This window comes from Camellia sinensis, chromosome 6 (assembly GCF_055761805.1).
Source record: "Camellia sinensis isolate YWXY chromosome 6, ASM5576180v1, whole genome shotgun sequence".
Classification (NCBI taxonomy): Eukaryota; Viridiplantae; Streptophyta; class Magnoliopsida; order Ericales; family Theaceae; genus Camellia; species Camellia sinensis.
The window spans coordinates 191,804,037-191,811,321 of record NC_138966.1 but is presented as its reverse complement, the minus strand read 5'-3'; positions in this window follow the sequence as shown (position 1 = coordinate 191,811,321).

Genomic DNA, 7,285 nt, shown 5'->3' with positions numbered 1-7,285 from the left:
TTCAATTGAACATCAACATTTTGGAACAAATTCGTCAATATTGGTCCAAATTCATAATAAGTGCCTTGTCATGGGATAGTTTCGGAAAAAAAAAAATCCTTATGTCAGGTGTCCTTTCTCATTTCTTTAAAAAAAATCTTTATGTCATGTATCATTTAATTTTTTATTTAAAATAAAAAATTTATATGGACTCGTTTGGGAAGTTGAGGTTTGAGACTTTTTGGTTAAAATAATCACAAAAAAATAAAATAGACTTTTTAATCCAATAAGACAAAATATCACCATCTAACTCATAATCATTACCACATTTTTTCTCTCACAAAAGTCAAAAAAACTAAAAAAATCTATCCCAAACAAGATTTTTTAATCCCAGACTAAAATAGTCAAAAAGCTAAAAATCCAATACACTTCCCAAACGAACACTATAGATAAATATACAAGGTTTGAAACTTTAATGTTAAAAAAAATAAAAAAATAAAAAATAAAAATAAAAACTTCTTACCATTTGAGCAATACTCATATTATGATATTAATTTTTTTATCATTTAAATTGTACTTGTATCACATTTGCCGACTACTAATATCAATTAAATGAACACAAAAGAAAAAGTGGAAGCCAACAACCGCATTTATTTGACTAAGACTTATTTTGGAAAGTGGATTAAAAACCATTTTCTAACTTTTAACCCACTTTCTTCTCTCACAAAAAAGATTTAAAAAAATTAAAAATAACTTTTAATCATCTTCCTAAAATACTCCTAAAATCATGAGAACCAAACATGGAATATTCTTCTAGTTGATTTTTAGAGGGTGATATATTGTTGTGCAATCTTTCTATAAATCAATTGAATTTTTTTAGCTTGTTTTCATTTCACTAGCTCGACCAGATCATGTAGCTTGGATTCGGGACTCACCATGGATTTTATTTTTTTTAATGATTTGATTCATACATTTTAAAGCATTTTTGTATAAATTATTCATTAAAAAATCACATAGATTAGATTATAATAGTCACATAAATTATCATATTTGTCTTTATATAAATAGGCAAGTATAATTTAAAAAAATAAATCATTTATTTTTCAAAAATAAATATGATGTAATCATGCTAATACAATCATTAGATCAATTTTTTTAGATGGTCTATAAATAAACATTTAAAATTCAAATAAAAAAAATCAAATTATCAAAATGAGATTTATGAGGAAGGATCTAATCCACTTTATCACAATATTAATATACCATAATGCAGGTATTTACCATCAAAAGGTTCTCCTTTTAATATTGCAAAAGAGGGAAAAAGATATGCTCACCTCATCATCCATACAATGTTATAAAAATCGGATTGGTGAGCGAACTAGAAAAGGAATCGGATGGAAAAGTCATCGGTTCAACCGTCGAGTTAAACCAGAATTGAATCATGACTTAATAAATATATTAAAATATATTTAAATAAAAATATAAGTAATAAAATTAAAAATTAAAAATATTAAATTATCTTAAATATTTCTTCTAATATTTTTTTTACTAAAAAATATAATAATATATTTTAAAATATTATTAATTTTAATTTTGGAAGAGGAAATCAAATATTCAATATTCCTTTCATATGATTTTAATTCAAATAATTTGATTGAAAGAATAACAAAAATTTTGGAGGGATATCAAAATTTTAAGTCTTCCTCCAATAAATTTGATTAAATCCTACATGGATTTCTTGAGTTTTTTTGAAATTTTTTTTTCTCTTATAAATAGGTAGAGACTTTTACGATAAATTCATTCTCTTAATGAGATTCCTCACAAGAGAAAACCCTTGAAAGAGAGTTTCCAATTAAAATTTTCTTATATATAATATATAATAAGAAAGAAAGAAAACAAAGAAAGAATAAAAAAAAATTAGAAAAAATAAAAAAAAAGTTCAAAATTTTCACTTTCATCGATTTGGTGAACCATCCCCAGGTCGACCGGTTCGGCAGTTTTACCGCCGATTTTCTTGGTTCTCTCTGCATAGGCCGATTTTTGCTTTTTAACAGTTTAAAGGGTATATTCGGACCGAAATTCCGACTGGTCGATGGCTCAACCGATCGAACCAGGCAGTTTGGTCTGATTTTCAAAACCATGCATCCATATAATAAAAAAAATTTGAAAAAAACCGCCATCTCTTCATTCATGCACTTTAATCCCTTCTTATAATTTTGCAAAAAGTATTACTATGTTTCTAGAATTTGTACTTAATTTTTTTTTTTCAAAACATCAATATGTGATTAAAATTTATTTTATATGTAGAACTTACAAAACATTCATTGAATCCCAACCATACTTATTAATTCTGGATAATTTTCTTGTTAACTTTTCTAAAAGCCTAGCTTTTATTATTGTTTTGCAAGCACATCCTCCATTCAAATCAAATGCATGCCCTCTAATTGCTCCACTCACTTTTTCTCTCTCCTCCAAAAACTATCACACACACAAAACAAAAAGCAAATACATAAGAAAATCTAATGATTCTTTTGACATCACCAACCAACTTAATTGAATTTTGTTGGTTGATTGCATTGCATTTTGTCAGCAAACAAATGAGATTTTTTGGTTAATACATATTTTTTAATTATATTTTAAATAAAGAGTTAATAGTTATAATACAACACACCTCAATACTTTTTCATAGACTCAAATCTGGTGATGACACTAGCATGTAAGTGCCCTCTCAAAATCACTTGGGTTACAATTCAAATCCAATTTAAAAATATAAATAAGTCAAGTTTAAATAAATTTTTAACCTCAATAAAATTTCAAATGAAATATTAATAATCTATTACTCGAGTCCATTGATTTGATTTTGGATCCTCTAATTGATTTTTTTTTTAAAGTAATTCTCTAAACTAAATTCCATGATGCTTATCTATTAGGAAACAAAGAGGACCATTCAGGGGCGGCTCTGTGGGAGACCCAGGTGGCTTAAAAAAGTTGTATTGTTCCTTAATTGCTATATAGAAGATACTGTTACAGCAGTAAAATTTGAATCTAGACATATTATGTTTATAGGAGAGTTTTTTATCTACTAAATATATGTACATATATTTAATTTGCTCATAAATTTGTTGAGACCTTTGTTGAGACTAATCTCCTTGACATATGTAGTCCCTCGTTCCACACACCAGACGAAAGTAATGTGGTAGAGAGTCTCTTGAAGAGTGGAAAATGAAATATTAGATAATTGATTACCACTTGAAATTTGAATCCATGACTTTATATAAGAGAGTCATAATCTATGACTAATTAGGATTAAGAGTCATCATTTAGGGCTATTTTGGGAAGATATTTAAAAGTCACCTTCCAGCTTTTAACCCATTTTGAATCACATCATCTCTCGTATTTTTTACACTTTTTTTAAAAAAAAGTCAAAAAATATATAAAAAAACCAACTTTTAACTATCTTTCCAAAACAATTCTTAATCTAAAAATCTTGTCAATATGTGGATTTTTATTTGGCCCAAGAATGTACCACAACCCAAATGAGACTTGGTTGAGGTTGGAGTTTAAAGCTTGACCCATCTGTTGGTTGGCGACTAGTCCTGTAGAAAATATGAAAACAAACAAAATAAAACAAAACATATAAAATTACTAAAACTAAAAAATATAAGACTTTGTTTGAGAAGTGCTAAATTATATTTTTTGATTTTTTACGAAAAAACATGAGATATGAGTTGGATTTGAAGTGATGTACTAGAGAGGTGATGTGACTTAAATAAGATAATTATAACCTAAATAAGATAATGTGCTAAAATAATATATGCTATTTTAACACATGCCAAGCAACCACTTAATCTCAACCCATTAGACTATAAGCCTGCTGATCAGATCTGACTCTTCTTAGTCCATGAGAGGCAGGCCCCATCGGCCTGCATGCCTAGTATTTTAAAATTGTGCATTTAGTGATTAATTGTTAGTTGATAATTAGGTAATAAGGTGATAAATTTATGTGAATGCAATGTTAAAATTCTGAACAAATAAATTGTAGGCTATGTTGAATTTTAGATTCGTCAAGAAAAATATATTTTTTTTATAACCAATATTTACATTTATTTTTTAATTTTATTACAACTATCTACACGTTCAAGCTATAGAACTTTTTTAGACCCGTTTAAATTTGATGGCAGGTTTGGAATGACCACTTAAAGCCTGACTCAATCCACTTATTTCATATATTTATATTTTATATTATTTAATTTTGTTGCTAGAGATGAAAAAATACTTACCAATAAATTAGTTAAAACATTTGAGTACTTAACCTTGAGCTTATAAGAAAATAATCAAAAAATTATACTGCCAACATCATTTGTTTTCATCTGGGACGGAACCAAAATTTTATCTTAGGGGGCCGAGTCATGAATAATTTTTATTTTAACAATTCTTATACATATTTCAATTAAATAATGAGTAATAAATTAATATATATATATATATATATATATAAACCAATATTTCTTTAGTACTATTGTTGTTTTAGAAAATAACTATTTTAGTTAATTTTTTGACTTTACAAAAAGATTTACACAAAAGAAGAGAAGAGTTGATTTTTCTGTAGTGACTATTTGATTTTTTAACTATTTTTAAGTTGTTTCCAAAACAACCCTTAACGTATAATAAATAAAAATTCATATATTCAATCTTAACAAGAGTCATAAATTGAATAATAAAAAAATGAGTCATAAATTAATTGATCTTTTGTACATTTATCAAACTAGAATTCAATGTCATTTTAAATTCTAACATGCCAAAAAACTTTCACAATTGACTCTATAGTAAAATGTGTTATCTAAATTTATTTTAATGTGGTCCTCATAACATATAGATTGAGTCGAAATCACATTTTAATTAATTATTTATTTTTGTAAATTTATAAAAGATTAATTATAAATATAAAAAGCATTACATAACTAGAAAGTCACCAAGCCCAACAACTATCACAAGAAATAACATTAACTTCAAAAAAAATAAACAATTACGTGATATAATCCCATGATGGGAGAGAACTCAACACTGCAATAAGTGTCACTCGTAAACTTACAAAAATAATGATATACAACCATTAAATTAAAAGCTTTACTTATCACATTTTAAATTTCTTATACACATTTTTTTATGTGAAAGTAGCCTTAATGAATATCAATTCAAACCAAATGACACATGTGAAGCAAGAGAGGGGCAAGCCTATTAGATGTAAAGCATTTGTTGCTACAGAAGTAATACATAAGCATGACTTTTCCCGAAGGTAAGGAGGCATGTAGGGATACAATCCATCTATACCTGCACGAATGGGACGAATTTTACCCAACTTGACACTTATGTGGGGCAGGGGTGAATTATATTTTGATCACCTGCAATGAGAGTGGGAGGGGGGCAGATATCACCTTCCTCGATCCAAACCCTACCCGATATAATTGATAATATATAAATAAATGATATATATATATATTTGTATATATATAATATAATTAGATATAAGAAAAGAATACTAAAAGTCTGTAATTCTGTTTAAATATAAATAAATAATAATCCTAAAAAGGAGACCAAAGACAAGAAAAGAAAAAAAAAATTAAAAAAAAAAAAAAAACGAAGAAAACAGTTCTTGATGAACTTTTATGGTTTTCTGGAGCATGATTGCACAATTTTTCCTACAACATGATTCCTGTAAACTTGTGTATACGAATGTGATATGAATTGCTAGGCTATGCTTCCTTCTGTCATGCTGCTCTTTGCTCATTTGTTGGTCGATCACCTTTTGCTATTTTTGTTTCAACTCTTGTTGTTTTCACACCCTCATCTCCAATTGAATTTGCGGTTAAGCCTCTTGTTTCAGATAAGTTGACAAATGTTTTAGGCTTATTTTGGCTTTAGTGAACTTTTTTCAACTTTTGAGTCAAAATATGATACTTTTTAGGTTCATTTAGACTAGACAATCCTAAATTTTTTGTTTTATGTTCTGTTCTTTTTTTTTTTAATTTTTTATTTATTTAAAGAATTAGAAGGGGAAAAGGGGGTCAATTTTTATAGGCTTTTTTGATAAAATTTGACTTATTCCGTTTTTAATCAGCTTTTTTTTTGAATTTTTTATTTTTTCTTTTTAATTTTCAGAGTCATCTAGTCTAGATGAACTAAAAAAAGAGAGTAGATTTTGACATAATTTTTAAAAAAATGGTTGTTGCCAAAGGAAACTCACCCAATTGCCTTTTCATTTGACAGCTACATTGGAATTAAGCAAGTGGTGTTTGGTGGATATGAATTCGAGAACTGGAGAGAGGACTTGAAGGCGGAGGATGCAGGTTATAGTGTCCACAAGATTTAAGGCAACTTGAGTGAACATCACGAGAATGTCAGCATCATGCTTCTTCTTTCCGGATCATTCCATACCTTCTCATCAATGATTACAGTTGCCTTATGAGTTATAACATCTTACAATCTTACCGATGTCTTATTTTGTATGCCTGAACAAACCAAAGATAGGTGTAGTAAAGTCTAAAGAGTAGTCCAAAATGTATGCAATTTTGAGATGGTTATGCAAGGATGTGTGCTTGGAATTAACGAGTTGTAGAGTTTAGATATTCAAAGAACACTTTTTTTGGCTACAATTTATGGTATTGTAATGAAGTGATTCCATAGAAAATTACTGTTTGTGCCAGGAAGAAGATCTAGGGGTTTTACTATGTGCATTTATTATTGAGCTAGTTATCTGTGAAAGTTCACAGAATTGTCAAGTGCTACTAGGATTCCTGGGATATAACTAGTACAAGTACCTTTGATCCGAGCAAGGCTTTGAGCTTCAAGTTATGTTCAACTTTGAAACTAATATACTAGAGATTGTATTAGTAGTATTGGGATGCAGAGGTGGTAGTGCGGTGTCAACAGTGGTGGTGGAGAGATGATGGCGGTGATAGTATGGTGACATTGGTCAAACTTCAATTTGAAAATGTTTTTCCCAATTCAAAAGTAGAAAATATTTTCCACACCCAAATAAACTTGTTCGTTGATCACAAAAACACATTTTCTGTCAACATTTGTCTTATGTCATCGTACTAAACGCCATAAAATATGCCAAAACAAATTGAGTATAATAAAATATGCCAAAACAAATTGAACATAAAAGTTGGTTGTTTTCCATGTGTGTTAATAATAGCACCTACCTACAGACTGCTCAAAATATAGAATAATAGCATGATTTCGAGTTTCACTTCATAAATCATGAAGGAGTTCTAGCTAATAATCCAAATAACATGATTGCAAA